Here is a 17,410-nt window from a genome sequence, read left to right on the forward strand (position 1 = left end):
CCAAATCAACACAGACATATTTATGAATTTTTTGTTTTCTAATGGGACTTTTGTATGTTTACACAAAAATTTGGTTACAGAAAGGAAGGTATTGACATTTGATCAGATTTTTACTTTCTTAATCTTGGGAGGAAGCAGTTTATTTTGTCCATTACATCTGGCTGAGGCTATTGGAATCCCATTGTGATAGCTAAAAGTCATGATGTTGAACTTGTCTTTGAGATATAGGAAATAGAACAATGTACGTGAGTGCACTTTGCTCCACAGAGGCATAGCTTGAAAGGAGCATAAATGTCAGAAGAGTCAGTTTAACCAGAATTTTTTTCTTCCATCTAATTAAAGTAATATTTAAAGTCATGAGTACCCATTTTTGGTTGTATATCCATATTTTATTCATGGTAAGCACATATGATTTCTTTCATTTTAAATTTATGTGTTTTTCCCCTGGAAATTTTATGTTGTTCTGAAATATTTTTATTTAAATGTACTTCATTAGTTTTAGATAGAGTTATAATAATGTTAGTATTTTATGATCTCTGCTTACTTCACTAACCTTTATTCTCAATATTCTTAATTTGGATTCTAAACTGCTTTATTGAGCAATTTATAGTTCTTCAAAAGCACTATGCTTCCTGCCTGTTCTAAGTTTTAGATCTGATTAAAATAGAAGATAAGTAGCATGTTAAAGCAGTTTTATTTATTTATTTTTTATATTATTTTATATTTTTAAAGATTTATTTATTTATTCATGATAGACATAGAGAGAGAGAGGCAGAGACACAGGCAGAGGGAGAAGCAGGCTCCATACCAGGAGCCCGATGCGGGACTCGATCCCGGGACTCCAGGATCGCGCCCTGGGTCAAAGGCAGGCACCAAACCACTGAGCCACCGAGGGATTCCGCCCCCCCCCCCCTTTTTTTTTTTAAGATTTTGTTTGTTTATTCATAGAGACACAGAGAGAGAGAGAGAGAGGCAGAGGGAGAAACGGGCCCCATACAGGAAGCCCGACGGTGGGACTCGATCCTGGGTCCCCAGGATCACACCTCAGGTTGCAGGCGGCGCTAAACCGCTGTACCACCGGGGCTGCCCCATTAAGGCAGTTTTAAAAAATATAATGATTTATTATCCAAAGTTTACATTTAAAGTTTCAGAAAATTTTTTCTTATATTTTTGAATAGATTATCAATCACAGATATATATTTTTTTTTACTTAGATGGTATTTTGAAAACCTTGGGATATTACACACATTTAAAATATTGTAGCCTAATACATGCATATGTATATGTGACCATACTCCAATTTATTGAGGAAAGAATATCAAAATGGCTGTCAAATAAAAGACTTGTTAATTGGAAATTCATATAAAGGAAATCAGAATACATAAAGAAAATGGGGGTATGGATGCTAATAAAAATGGAGGCTATAAACTTTTTCTTCTCTATTGAGGCTCAAAAATATAGTTGGTTTGTGAATGATATACATTTACCTTCTGCATGAAGGGCCAGGGTAATTCCACCGCATTGATAACATGGGCAGACCTGCCTAAAGTTAAAGGCAGAAGTGATTTTAGGGATCATATAGTTAACTTCGAATCAGTCAACTGCAGTAGTATGAGCAAAGTGACTGTGACCATTCCTCTGACTAGTAAAGACATTAATGTTTACAAAATACAGTAGCAACATCAATTAGTTGAAGGTTATATATAGCTCAAGTGCAATATATCACTTTATAGGAATATCCACTTAAACCTTTAAAAAATTTTTTAAAATGTCTTATTTATTTACTTGACAGAGAGAGAGAAAGAGAGAGGCAAGGGTAGCAGCAGGCAGAGGGAGAGGGAGAACAGGCTCTCCGCTGAGCAGGTTGCTCAATGATGTGGGGCTCAATCCCGGGCCCTGGGTCATGACCTGACCTGAAGGCAGATGCTTAACCTTGACTGAACCACCCAGGTTGCCCCCCCCCTTTAAACAGTTATTAACAAATCTCCTTAGCTTGGAAATAAGACACTCTTTTTTTTCTCCATCAGAGAAGACAAATGAAGAATACTTTGCCAAGTGATCTTTAGAATTTGCTAAATCACAGATCTCTGCCCCAAATGATTTCCATCATTTGAGATGTTAAATGTCTTTCTTGATAGATTTTTTATTTAAAGTAAGTTCCATGCCCAGCGTGGAGCCCAATGAGGGGCTTGAAGTCACAATCCTGAGATCAAGACCTGAGCTGAAATCAAAAGTTGAACACAAGCAACTGAGCCACACAGGTGTCCCTTTTGTGACAGATTCTGTAAACTACGTTCAGGTTCAGTTTCAGTTTCACATAAATACATTGTAACTTTCAGAATATAAAACAATATACCATTTCCTATAAAAATTACTACCAAAGTTTACTTCTCAAGCAACTGTAAGAATGACAGATTAACCTTTTAAATCAATCTATAATACTAGAGTTTTGAGTCAATTGGCTTAGTCGATGTCAGAGGGCATGATGTTAAGGAAAAGGTCATGAATTGGTCCACACCCCAAACTATTATATTTGTATGGGGAAAAATTCTATTTTGTAGTTAGAGATGGCATTCTTAGGCATTCTTTATCTTACGTACATGAAAGTACATATCTTATTGATTCCTTAGTCCCTCTTTGAACAGTACTCATTTGAGAAGTGGGATAAATTTTGTAGGAAATAAAAGAAGTTACTCAAAACATATTGTTCCGTGGTCTTAGTTTATCATCTGTTTCTGTGTAGCAGATTATTGCCTTAGAATTATTTTGGAGTATTTAATGACATGACGTCTGGCTGCCCCCAGAGAAAGGGATTCAAAAAAGTCAGAAGTTGCAATGTCTTATAAGACCTAGCAATCAAAGTTATGCTTCATCATTGGCAACATCATATTTGTTATTACATAGGTCATCTCTAGTCACTGTGGGAGATGACTACATGAGAGAGTGCATACCAGGAGGTGGGAATCTATCTGGGCCATTTTGTAGGCTAGCTGCTGTACCTAGTACAATAAATTACTTACATGTTCATAGGATTTGATAACTGTAAAGGATTTTAAGTGTTACCTCTATTAATTCTCTCATTTTTAATGCCAAAAGAATGGAATATTAGGTGGCTTATTGAGTATTTCCCCTAAGATGTTATGGCTAATTCATGGCACAGCTTAGACTAGAATAAGCCTCTGAACTTTAGGAAAACTTTGTTCTTTTGGACCTTATAATGTCACCATTGATTCTACTAGCATATTATGGTTTGGGAATGTATGTAAACTAAATATTTAATTGTTCTAATAGATACTTTTAATTGTTTATACATTTATTGGTTAATTCATTTATAAATACTTTTATTTGTCTTCCAACTCATCTCTTAGGATATTCTCTCTTTCACTGTCTCCCCCACTCCCTCCTTCTCCTGGTCTCTCAATTTTATGGTTCTCTACCCTGAATAAGATTGATTTGAAATGATAGCCAGGGTAAAAGTTCTGGCTATATGTAATGTGAGGTAATAGGAAATAACATTAACATATAAATATGGATATTTTTGTAAAAATATGGATGTTTTTAAGCTGTTCCTCTTTTGATACATGTATAGATTACTTGTATTTTTATTATGATTTTAGACAAGGAGCAAAAAAAGTATAATTTTTCTTACATTGTTACAAAGAGTGAAGATAGAGGAGTGGCATGTCTAGTTACTAGTTTCCTTCAGAGATAATGGCTGGCAGAACTCATCATATGGAAGTCAGGTTGCCTTGCCTTAGATACTTACTCTGTAGTACTTGGAAACATAGTTACTGAAATAGTAAATAAAGTAGAAATAGCAGAAAAAACAATAGATAAAATTAAATTATTAACATTGAAGAAACACTTGATATAATCACAGAGAATACAGGTGAAAAAGTGGGAAATAAAAGCACAGAGAATAAATTAGATACAGAGAACCAGCAGAGATCCAGAATTAAGATAATTGCATGATGTAGAGAGTGGAAAATGTGAAAGAGAAAAATTATTCAAAGATATAATAAAGTTTTCTTTGAAAAGAATAAACAATCATCAGGTCAAAATAATATTTTGGGTCCTAGAGATTTTGATTGCTTGACACATCTAGGTTAAATGATAGAATTAAAGGGTGTTTGGGTGGCTCAGTTAGTTAAGCATCTGTCTTTGGCTCAGGTCATGATCCTTGATTCCTGGGATTGATCAGAGCTGCACATCAGGCTCCCTGCTCAGCAGGGAGCCTGCTTCTCCCCCCTCTACTTGTGCTCTCTCTTGCTCTCTCTCTCTCAAATAAAAATATTTAAAAAAAAAAGAATTTTGCTATTTTTCCAGGTATGCAAAAAAGAAGAACATATCATTTCAAAGGGAGGAAAATCAAGCTTTTAGTAAATGTCTTCCCAGGAGCAGTCAGTGCTGAAAGCCATTTTCGCAATCTCTGTACACTTCTGAAGTAAAAAAGCCATCGAGGAATGTTATGCCTAGCTAAGATACCAATCAAGTATAAATTCAGTACAGTTATTCCCAAATACCCATGAGTACTCTTAAGAAAATATCACTTAATTATGAAATCCAACCAATTAAAAGATACAACAAATTGATAACAAAATTGGCAGTGAGCCATCTAAAATGAAATACTAGACATTTATGCAATTTATGATTATGGAATATATTTGTTACAAAGTTGGACAGCGTGAATAATAGCATGCCCACAAAATTTAGAGTTGCAAATGTGAATATTCTTATGTTTCAGTTAATAAACATCTGGAATTAAAAATATAATTTTAAGGATGCCTGGTTGGCCAGTGGTTGAATGTCTGCATTTGGCTCAGGCATGATCCTGGAGACCCAGGATCGAGTCCCACATTGGGCTTCCTACATGGATCCTGCTTCTCCCTCTGCCTATGTCCCTGCTTCTCTCTCTCTCTGTCTTTCATAAATAAAATCTTTAAAAAATGTAATTTTAAATATATGACTTATTGCAATTTTTTAACCTTAATATTTTAGAAAATATCAATTTGAAATTGTGGAGTTCATGTATTTTCATTGAGGTTGTGCTTGTAATAAATTAAAGTAAAATTAGGTGTACTATATTTAAAAAACACAAACAGTATCCATTGGATACAATTTATATATAAACTTTATTTCTGCATATGCACTGAAGTAGCTAGAGTTATGTTAATGTAAATGATAGCTATTTTTGTGTAGTGGTATTTGAGGGTTTTTTCTATAGTAAAAATCCCTATTAAAGGGATTAAAAATCCCTCTCAAGTAGTAAGTCCTAACTTGCACAAAAATTAGTAAAATATTTATAAGTTTTAGGAGAAGTTATTTACTATAAAATATAATATTCATGTATTCAGGAAAAAATTATGACTCTTACACAAGAAAAAAGAAAATGAGGCCCAGAAATGACATGTTTCTTTGTCTACTGTTCTTTTTACTCTCTTACATGAATAATAACATGGAATTAAGATGTTTCCAGGGCAGTGGTAGAGACAGCCACAGTGTGTTACAAAGAAAAAAATAATAGGCTCCATATTATATATGTATGTATATAATAGGCTAAAAATCTTTAGTAAGGTAAACTTACCTACTTAGTACATGTAATATTTTGTGAATAAAATTATACTGTTAAGGTTAACATTTAGAAAATTTTACAATGTGGGCATAAAAGATGGTAGCATGGTCTTAACACTGAGCCTCCATGGTTTCTTGGACTTAAAATAACTATTCAAATGGTATAAAAGGGGATACGGGGCAAATAATATCCCCACACTAACCCATTCTTCAACCCTTCATTTCCTCTTCCCATAAGATCTCTTCCATCATGATCTTGTGCATCCTTTCAGAGATATCCTCCCTATCTGTGAGGAAAGAAATATATGACCATACCAGTGGATCACCTCACATATTGGCATGGTCTCCTAGCTCTTTGTTCAGTGTTTGAGAGCTCTGCCTACTTGTTTTGTTCCTGTAAATTCATTTTTTTGGTCTTTATAACTGTACAAAAATAAGAATCATGTGTTGAGGGACACCTGCGTGGCTCAGGGGTTGAGCATCTGCCTTCAGCTTAGGGCATGATCCCGGGATCCAGGATCGAGTCCAGCCTCAGGTCCTTGCATGGAGCCTGCTTTTCCCTGTGTCTGTGTCTCTGCCTCTTTCCCTCCGTCTCTCATGAATAAATAAATAAATCTTTAAAAAAAAAAAATCACTTGTTGATCATGAGGTTATGGGCAGAAAATTTAATAGCCACTTGAAAAACATTGGTGTGTCTGGTGGCTCAGTAAGTTAAGCAGCTGACTTCAGCTCAGGTCATGATCTAAGGATTCTGGGATCAAATCCCGCATGACACTCAAAGTTGGGAGTCTGCTTCTCCCTCTCCATCTGCCCCATCCCCCCGCTTGTGTGCTCTCTCCCTCCCTCTCTCTCTGTTTCTGTCTCTCTCAAATAAATAAAATCTTTTTTTAAAAACCTGTGAAAAACATTAAGTCTTTATAATTGGAAATGACTTTGCAATGAATATGTTTTCAAACCAGTATAACCAGTTCATTTGTCACATGATATAAGAAGAGATAGGAAAGTAGAGATTATGCTTTTGTTGAAAGCTGAACGTCTCCACATAACTTGCAGAATTGTTTTTATATCTTTGCATCATGGGGCCAAAGAATAGGTACTATGGGGAAAATCCTTTGGGAGGTCTCTTTCTCTTTCTTCCCTCTTTAGCAAACATTGGGGAATAATAATAACGGAAAAGTTTTGTTGCCTAGATGGCAGCGTGCTGGAACCTAATGTGTCATTCATTCATTTCCTGGAAATGGATTAGTGTCTAAAAGATACTTAAGCATGTGGGAAAACTAGTTATTTTGTGAAGTAGGAACACAGTAAAAACCTGTGATTCTTAACTCCAGACAAAAAGTTTCAAGACACTGCCAGGGTTCAGTACCTCAGTAAAATCCTACTTAAAACATTGTTTCAACAATCTCCTGGTATTTGTTGAAAATAGCTTTCATGCTTCAGGCTGCAATTATATGCCTGAGGGCACATGATAGTAATGTTCTTTCACCTCCTTCTGCCACTCCATCTGTCTTGATAAAAATCTCTGTGGGGAGAAGAGGTGATGTTAGTGTTATATTTTGAGGAATTTTACACATTCATCATTTCATTGTAGAGGAAAAACAAACAAAAGCATTTCAGTATTTACTTGGGAAAATGTTGTATCCTAAAATGTGAGTTATTTTACCTATATTTTGTTAAAACACACACATATATAACAGTGCTGTGCAATGATGGTAGGAAATAGAAAGTACTTTGTTGATACTTTGGAAACAAAGCTCAGTCTTTTGAGGGAAATGCTTCTTCGTGAATTGTTATGTGAATACATTTGTTACTTCAATAAATATGGAATGAGTGGTTTTTAAATTTCCCATTTCAATATAAAGAAACTCAAATTTACTTTTGAACTTGCTTTTAACAGTCTATGTGGTTTTCATTTGGCCTGTCATTTGTTACTATTTTCAATGAAAAGCAAAAAACAAAAATTAAAAAAAACAAACAAACTGATATTTAGTTCAGGATTAGATTTGAGTATTGAAGAACATGAATGGGACATGAAATTCTACTTCTGAGAGCTTATAATGCATTCTGCCTTTAAACTTGAACTTCCTTATTCGGACAACTGTGTTCTACTTCAGTCAGACACAAGATGATATATAAGTAAAATCCATGTTTTTCTTTGAAAGGATTAACCCTCAGTTGTTGATAATGCTTACTTACCTCACTGGGATTTTATATAGCTTAATTAACATTGGCAAAGCAGCTTGATACCATTGGATTAAATGAAGTTAAGTTATTAAAGGTTAGATAGTGCTATTATGATTGTGGTTTTACAAACCAATGATCATTTTTTCATTTGTGACTTGAGGGAAGGCTGAGGAGAATATTTTGGTCTTAATCTGTAAGATAGTGTAGTTTGAGGCTAGAGGGCTTTTTGAAGTGGGTCTCATCTTTAATATCTCAGCTAAAAATTAGTAGTCTTTCCCTTAAACAATTCTAGTACATTAACCAAAGGAAATGTGCACTGTTCAAGTTGGCTTTGAGGGGGGGCATGTGAGAGAGAGAGAGAGAGAGAGAATCTAGTAGCAGTTTGCTTTACTGATATGGTTAACACTGCAGGAAAGTCACAGATTGATTATAACAATTCTTTGCATGATTCGGTTGTGACTACAAGGATATAGAATTGAGATGCCTGGGTGGCTCAGCGGTTAAGTGTCTGCTGTCCGCTCAGGGCATGATCCTGGATCGAGTCCCACATCAGGCTCTCTGCATGGAGCCTGCTTCTCCCTCCGCCTGTGTCCCTGCCTCTCTCTCTCTCTCTCTCTCTCTCTCTCTCTCTCTGTCTCTCATGAATAAATAAAAAAAATATTTTTCAAAAGGGTATAAAATTTATTACAAATTAATAAAATTTTAACTGGAAATAAAAGGTCATTGCTTCTAGATATTACCTCCTAGTTCTTGAGGAAGTTTCTAATTGTTTGTTAACACAGGGATTAATTATGAAGGTGTTTCTGCATCCTTGTGCACTTGCAGCCATATGTGCAGTTGGTTTTTTGACAGCTCCATTTTTAAAACAGGCATTGAATGCCTATGGATATATATGAAGAATTTTTACTTTAGTTTTATGTCATAATCATTTCCCTGCTTGAAAGTAGTTCACAAAAAATGATTGTGAGTGTGACTTGAAATACAAGTTTACATTTGTAATTCATGGACAAAAGCATGAGGGTTTGGTGGAGGGAGGTTTGGTGGAGGGAGAGGGAGTGACCTATGACCTATTCCCCTCCCCCCCTTTATTCAAGTATTGGCTTTTTCTAGGGGATGTAATTGTGTTCTCTTAGAGAATGAAATAAGTGGTGAGGTCTTCCTTAATTATAAAGATTATAATTAAAATATTCCTCTCTTTTACTTGTTAGGAAACTATCTGTAGTCATTCTTAAATGCATCAGTCATTTGATAGGCATTTCCTGAGCACTTACTACGTGCCAGCACTTGGGCTAGGGCATGCCATGTTCATAGAATTGAATAAGACAAAGTAGCTGCTCTCTAAGTGAGGATTATTGTTTGGGGATATATTGAGTGTTTTGTCCTTCCTCCCTTCCTTCTTTTCTCCCTTCCTTCGTGCCCTTTCCTTCCTTTTATTTTCAAGTAACAGATTAAATTTACAGTTATATTACCTTTCACACGATGCTGTAGCATATCTTCATTAAGTCTTCCAGAAGTTCCTTAGCAATGATAAGGTGGTTATTCTTTATAAAGTGCTTTTTGTTTTTCAAATGCAAGTCAATTATGTTCCACAAATTATATTTCTTTTTATTTAACTGAATAGGAATAATGAGAAATCAAAAAAACTAAAATTTCCATTGAGTAGTTTTAGGATACCTTTTTTGCTCTTAAAAGTAAATATTCACTGTTATACCTGGTGAGGTTTTTCTACCAATACTTTTTTCTCCCTTCAAGTGGGTAGGCTTCCCTTTTGTCCATTTTCCCTGTCTTATTGGCAGTTACCAAATAGGTTCTAGTGCTGAGACTTTTTATCTACCTTACTACTCAGAAGATGTTTGGCTCACTTCATTGCTCTTAGTTGAATTCCAAGTAGGTCAGGCATTATGTACTACCAGTATATGGTATAATTGATTTTAAAATATGATATTAACCTATGCCTTTTTTTAAAAGCATTCTTTCATGTTAGATTCAGAATCGATTTAAAATCTGGCTAATCATCAAAATTACCAGATGTATTATTATTATTGTCATCATGATTATTATTATATTTCTGTACCATTTTAAAGGATTAATATTGTTTGTGAAGAGGAAAGAACCAGGGATGCCTGGGTGGCTCAACAGTTGAACGCCTGCCTTCGGTCCAGGGTATGATCCTGGAGTCCCAGGATCGAGTCCCACATCGGGCTCCCTGCATGGAGCCTGCTTCTGCCTCTGCCTGTTTCTCTGCCTCTCTCTCTGTGTCTCTTATGAATAAATAAAATCTCTAAAAAAAAAAAAAAAAAAAGAAAAGAAAAGAAAGAGAGAAAGAGAAAAGAACCTGATTGCCCTCTCCTTTCCTATTCATTATTGTTGTTGTTTTTTATAAGATTCATCAACTATTTCTTAAAGGCAGTATCTTTGATTCACTTAGGAATCCCAGTTCTCTAAATTGATGAGAGAGGTAATCTCCTGAAGTCTCAGTTCTTTCCTTTTACTTCTTAAACAGTATTTCTCTTCACATCTATTATCTTTTATGATTTTACTCTGGATTTGTTATGGAAGTAGAGGAGCAGAAAGAGATTCTTTTCCCCAGATTCTATCTAGTAGTATGCCATCAAACTCCTCAGCATCTCCTGCCATAATTACTGCTCTCTTAGTTCTAACTATCACTGCTATAGTGATTGGTCTGCATCCCTCCCTGTCTTCTATTCCCTGTAATACAGCTGATGTGAATGCTCTTGACAATATTATCTTGCCACAACTTGTTTAAAACCCTTTAGTGGCATACAATCATAAACATTTAACCTCCTTTGGATGGCATAAGAGGTCTTTATGATCTGGCTCTTACCTATCTTTTTTGCTTTCATTTTCCACTATGTCCACTATCAAATCAGTAGTACTGAGCTGCTGTTATTCCATTTTATACCACCAGTCCTTTGCATGTGTTGTTGTTTCTACCTATAGAATGCTTTCCATTCCTTTGGCCTAGTTCTAGTTTATCCTTTAAAATATAACTCATGCATTATCCTTTCTGTAAAGCCACCTTTGCCTCTCCTCAATCTGTATAGTAACTCCATAGTCTAATCACTTTCTCCTCTCTGCTACCTAGACACAAATTTGTGTTGCACTTTTCACCCTGGCCTTTCCCTACTAGACAGCTTTTTAAAGATAGGATAAGTGTTGGATACATGTTTTACCTATCATGTATCCCCTGGTATTTGTCCTACTGTCAGGTACAATTTTAAGCCATAGTAAATATTCAATAAAATTGAATTGGATTGAAGACCAAATACATAAAGTGATTAAAGTACTCTAAAGCATTCTGAGGCCCGATTAAGGCTAAGTCAGTGAAGACCACCTGTAGATTATGTCAAAAAGTGGAGCGATTGCCTTAAATGAATGGAATGTTCTGTCTGGGATTCCAGAATCTTCATAGTCCCAGATGTAATATAAATGACCCCTTTTAGGAAAGGGTACATTCTTGTAAATATTAATATTTATTAAATCAGAACTGCACAAGGCTGTGAGACCATGTCTCCAAAGAGTAAATTCTGTGTATATTCTTTTGGTAGTTTCTTTCCCATTGTATTCACATATGATGGATCCAGTATAGTTTCTTACAACTAGTTCAGGCAATTGATCAGTCCTTCCAGGCTTCAATACTATTTATCATCCCCACCATAATACCATAGGATTTCCAAGCTAATCTTACATTGCTTGTTGATCTTTACCATGTATTTTTCTTGATTTACTTGAATCACTGTAAAATAGTCACCTGGACTGCACTCCTTTTATGAGTCTTTATGTGCCAATGCACATATAGATGCCTTATATTTACTTTTTCCAAGTGAAAAAGAAGAGTAAGGAAAATATCCACTACTTTAAATAAAGAATAATATAACAACTAAAATAAATAAATTTTGAGGTTAGGTGAGGAATCTACTACTTTTATTTTGAAAGAGGGATAATTATTCCTTTAGCAAACAAGATTTTTTTGCTTTTGAAATGTTCAAAGTTTTATCATAGCACTGTAGATTCTGTATTTCACAAAGTAAAGATACAGACTAAACTTGTCTGCTTAATATCTATGTAAAGATAATTTTTGATTTTATAAAAAATTAAAATAGTTGTGAGATGATATGCTTTTCTGAAATGCACTTTTCTAATGAACCTTACACTGCCAATTTGACTAAGAAATCTCTATTATAAGTACAGAGAGGTACCTGGGTGGCTTGTGTTGCCTGCCGCTTACCCCCTACATCAGTCTCATGCTTAGCTCAGAGTCGGCCTTTCCCTCTCTCCACCTCCTCACTCTTGCTCTCTCATTCTTTCTCTCTCTCAAATAATTGAAATCTTTTTTAAAAAAGTAATTAAAAAATTAAGTGAAAAATTGCTTTTAAATGTGAATTTTTAAAATACAAATTAGAATATCTAATCTTTGTTATTTATTAATCCTTAAATCTGTCACTAAGGGTCAGAGTATCATTAACATGAATGGATATAATAAACTACAATTTCATTAGCCACATTTCAAAAGTATTTAAATACGGACTTATCTTGAACTGTCTTGTGTCTATTTGACTATTTTAATATGAACTCAAAGTATTAGATTTTCTTTTTTGAGGTGAAATGATAGGGGAAACTTGTTTGCAGGGTTCATTTCTTCCTAAAAATAAAGTGTCATTTTCTTTTTCTCATTTCCATGATATTCTTCAGTCTGGTTAGTAGTAGTTTCAAACCAGTTACCTGATTTTGAGAAGAAAGGTCACTTTGCATTAAGTAGAATTTGACATATATTCTTTATCAAAGAACTTGGTGAGAGTCATCTGTTTATTTTTCACGGCATTTTCTTCTATCATTTATACTCTAAAACATTACTGCTGGGACTGATAATTATTCTGTGTTTCTTAAAGTATGAACATAAATCATATTATCTGGGCTAGAAAAAACAGACTTGTAACAATGGAAATTAAGTTTATAAATGACCTGACAAACTGGTGATCTGGAATCTAAAACCTTTCCAGTCAAATTGAAATTAATTTTTGGTCCCTTTAGATTCTGTTGGGATTTTTTTAATTATATTTTTAATTTTAGGAATGATTTTTTTAACCAGGTTAAATAAATGTACTCAGAAATGACCACATGCACATATGTATGCAAAATGGAAAGTTATAATTTTGATATGTTATGATTTCAACTGCAGATCTCCTATAATAAAAACCACATTTTTTACTTGGATGTGAGTATGCATAATTTGAAGATTAAATGTACTTATTAATCATTGCTTTGACAGCAGCAGTGTTCAGTTAAAATTCTTGATATTGTCATATAATTTATATAGTATTCTTTCAAATGCTGTTAATTCATTTATAGCAGTTACCAAGACTTTTGTTCTGGAGAAGGATTATCTTTCTTTCTTATATGATAAGCTATTTTAATGTTACTGAAATTTTTTAAAGCCATCCTTCTTTCATGTTCCTTCAAATATTCTTAGCAGACTATGATGTGAGTGTGCAGAATAACTAGGGAAGTTACTATTTATTATTTTGATAGTTTTCAGCTAACATCTCCAAGATGCCATAAGAAACAGATAGAAACTACATAATTCTTTGATGACCCAAGAGATTCTTTTGTTAAAAAAAGATAGTAGCTTAATATTAGTGATTATTTTCTCTCAGAGGACTTACTATATTCTAGTATATTGAGTTTTCTAAGCATGGTCCTATGTAAACACTTATTTGAATATATAGAATTTTACTAAGTTTTTTGTAGACCAGTCAGCTCAGTAGCATAATTCATAAGAAGAAGGTGTAATCATATTCTTTATAATCTTTATAAAATTTTAGGGATGTACCGTAAAGTTATTCCACAGTGTTCTGTGCTGTTCAACAATAGAACACAGTACAAATGTTAATAGGTAACATTTATTGAGCCTCTACTATTTTGGAGCAGTTAGTCCTCAAAATGAGTCTTTGTGTACTGTTGTTTTTCTTTCTTTTTTCTCTTTTTTACAGCCTTTACTTTGAGACATGATGGAAAAATCTTTCAGGTACACATGGAAAAGTAAGATATGATCACAGTTTGTGTTACTATTGTTATTGTCATAGTACAGATAAGGAAACAGGAGCTTAGGCTAAATAACTTCAGAGTCACACAGCTAGTAGGACCCTGATCAAGATCTGTCTTACTCTAAAACCACTGTAGTGTACCTAACCAGCGGTTAAAAAGGCACTGATTTGAATGATCTTTACAGTGATAGTAATGATTAATCATCTAATTTATCCATACTTACTAGAATGATGTATATCGCAGAGTATGGCTTGGGGTAAAGGGCATAGTGTAACATTTCTTTGGTGGCCCGGAAACTCTTTCCACCTATCTTAAAACAGCTGAGGATATTTGGCTCCACACTGACCAATATGGATAACTCAATCAGGGTAACATTGAGTCAGATATTTATTTATTTATTTATTTATTTATTTATTTATTTATTTATTTATTTATTTATTTATTTATTTTAAGGGTGGAATTTAATCTTTATTTACAGGACACTGTAAGATAGGAGATTCCACATAGAAATAAGAAGCCCACTGAAAGGAGCTTCATACAGTTTGTACAGTTCGGAACTGGTTAAGTATAGGTTCGTTGTAAAAAGTGCTACAATAACAAAACACATTTAAAAAGAGTTCTTAGTAGAGAAACTGTTAAGACAAACTTCTACCAGAGTACACAACAAACAACTTTCTGTCTCAGCTGTACAATCTAAAAGTTAAAGGTACCAGGAGTGCCATCCTGAACTTGGAATGTATAGCCTTCAGAGGTAGTTTCAGGCACACACTCTGATCTTCCTCTTCTGCTACAGAGAAATACTTCTGAATCAAGTTTAATGAAGCTTTGTTACACAGACTCATTTTCATGGTTTTGTAGAGCTTCAATTTTGTCTAAACCCCCACATTCTTCAGTCATTTACTAAGTTTCTCAGTTTCACTTAGTTTCTCAGTAGCCTGAAAGATGTTTAAAATGGCATCCAGAATAACCAGAATAATTTTGGTATCTTTTGCAGCTAAGAGGTTCATCAATGTTTCTATTATGCCACAATGAACAAGGTATACAATCTGTTCAACTGTTCCACCACTTGTATCGTTGGTCACAGCCCATATAGCTTCCTTTTGTGTCTTAAAGTCTGCCTTAGAGAGAACACTAACGAGGAATGGAACTAATCCATGATTCACAACTTGCTGTATCTGGTCCTGGTGACCAGCTGTGATGTTTGATATTGTCCATGTAGCTTCCTTCTGAATATTAGTTTTGGGGTTCGTTAGCAGGCTGGGAAAGACAGCAAGTGCTCCTGCATCTATTACAGTCTGAGTCTGTTCATGTGTCCCAGTGACAATATTTCCTATAGCTCTTAGTGCAGGAGTCACAATGGGTAATTCAGTAGCTCCTAGAAGCTTCACAAGTTGGGGCACAATTCCTGTTTTCACAACCATTTCAATCCGTTCATTTGGACCATCAGTAAGGTAGGAAATGTCCCAGCAGGTATCTGCTAATATTTCTGAATCATCATGTTGTAGGAGACGAACTAAGGTAGGAAGAATCTGCTCAACAGCATCTAACGGGGGTGCAGGATTCTTGTTGCAACAAAGATCTGAGAGTGTCCAAGTAAGGTTATGTAAGTAGCCACATGCTAAAGATGATATATCAGGAACTGCAAGGAGAGCCAACAGTGGGTCAGCTGCACCATACTTGATAACCAAGTCTGGAAAAACTGAACAATCACCTGCAATGTTTCCTAGAGCCCATACAGCTGTTCACTGATGTTAGTGAGGGCCCAAGCAGATTCAAACTGAATAGGACTACAATCAGTTCTACGCAAGGAGGCCACAAATTTTGGAATCAAACCAGCCCGGATTATGTTGTCTATGAGGGGCTGTTTTTCGCTAGAAAGTAGTTTCCTAGCAGCTTGAGTAGCCTGGAGCTGGCTTTTCAAATTGTTGCTATTTATGCCTTTGACAATGTCATCAACAGACCAATTTGCAGTGCCCTGGTTGTTGCGGTTTTCTTGCAGTGGAGAGGTAGCATCATCAGGAAATGAGCTTACATTTCTCATTCTCAGCATCTGGTCATCCTTCTTAGCTTTCCTCAGCTCCACATTAACTTCTATTCGGTGCCGCCTCATTTCTGTACTGTTTTTCCCCTTGTTCTTGAATCTGTTAAGGTGGGCAGCTGGTAAATTAGCATTCTCGTTGGTGGACATCATTATGAGACAAAGGGAGAAAGCTCCACAGCCGGCTCAGGCTTCCACAGGAGGCAGTGCGCGTAGGCTGTGGGTCAGCTGCCCTCAAAACATGCACCACGGATCAGCCCAAAGATGGTGTCCGAGTTAAATATTTACAACTCATGCTACCTTATAGTAAATTTATTCTTAATAGGTTTTATTTTATTCTGTTGACTACCAGGAAGGATAATAAAGGCCTGAACTCCCAATTCTGGCTGCACCACATATTAGCTTTGGAACTTTGAACAAAGTTGCTTAACCTTTCTAAACTTCATTTCCTCGTCTATAAGAATAAATTCCTTTTTCATGATTATTATGAGTTGTAAATGAAATAGTTCTCTTAAAGGCTAAACACAGTGTCTTGAAGATAATGGGAGTAGCATATATTACAATAGCTGTTATAACTATATTGCCATTTTCATTATTCATGTTAGAACAAACAAGAGTGGGGGTTGATTGATTGGTTGATTTGAGAGAGAGAGAGAGAGAGAGAGAGCGTGAGAGAGCATGACCAGGGGAGGAGCAGAGGCAGAGGGAGAAGCAGGCTCCCCACCAAGCAGGGAACCCAATGCAGGGCTCAGTCCTGGGACTCCAGAATCATTACCTGAGCTGAAGGCAGATGCTTAACTGACTGAGCCACTGAGGTGCCTGGGAATAAATTTTCTAAAAATTTGCTTGCAAACTTGAGCACTTTAGAAATAAATAAGCAGCTTGGTGATAAGCATTCAGACAAACTAATGTGCCCTACCCTTGTATGAGAAACATTATAGTCGTAGCAATCTGCCAATTTAATTTGAGTTCTATTATGAATATAAGTATACATGTTTCTACTTTTAGATATGTCTGTGTACATATATATATATGTACTTTTGGGAGAAAAGAATATGTGTATGCATCTATTAAATCTAGACTAATTTAGCTTTTAGTGTTTTTGTTTGGTAGAAGTCTTACCCTCATTTCTTAGTTTATTGTTGTCATTGAAATGTGGAAGAAAATAATGTTAGGTTTCCATAATAGTACACTTACTTATTTCAAAAACTAAACTATTGTTTGCAATTTTTTACAAGCCTCTGAACATAAAACTTAATTTTTGCTTGAGCTGTTTTTCACCTTGTAAATGAGAAATAAGCAAAAACAATCATCAGCACTAGTAAACAGAAAACATGATTTTCAGAATATGCTGCCCACTCTAATATCAGGCATATAAATAAGGTAATCATTTTTATAAAAAGAAATTGGATGGAGGAAGAGAGGGGAAAAGAAAACCTAAATTCATCGAGAATGCTTGCAGTTTCCTCCTTTCCATGCATACTTTTAACAGCATTTCTTGTAAGCATTTTTTTAAAAAATGAAGGTGTACCTGAAAGGAGACAAAAAAAA

The 17,410-nt window shown here is 35.1% G+C and overlaps 1 protein-coding gene and 1 pseudogene across 12 annotated transcripts in view; one reads left to right on the forward strand and one right to left on the reverse strand.

Moving 5' to 3' along the window:
- Positions 1 to 17,410, forward strand: part of FUT8 (fucosyltransferase 8) — a 301,575-nt gene that overhangs the window by 169,458 nt on the left and 114,707 nt on the right. The window lies entirely within an intron of this gene.
- On the reverse strand, positions 14,483 to 16,064 carry LOC144320124 (importin subunit alpha-1 pseudogene; annotated as a pseudogene).

Source organism: Canis aureus, chromosome 9, assembly GCF_053574225.1.
Source record: "Canis aureus isolate CA01 chromosome 9, VMU_Caureus_v.1.0, whole genome shotgun sequence".
Taxonomy (NCBI): domain Eukaryota; kingdom Metazoa; phylum Chordata; class Mammalia; order Carnivora; family Canidae; genus Canis; species Canis aureus.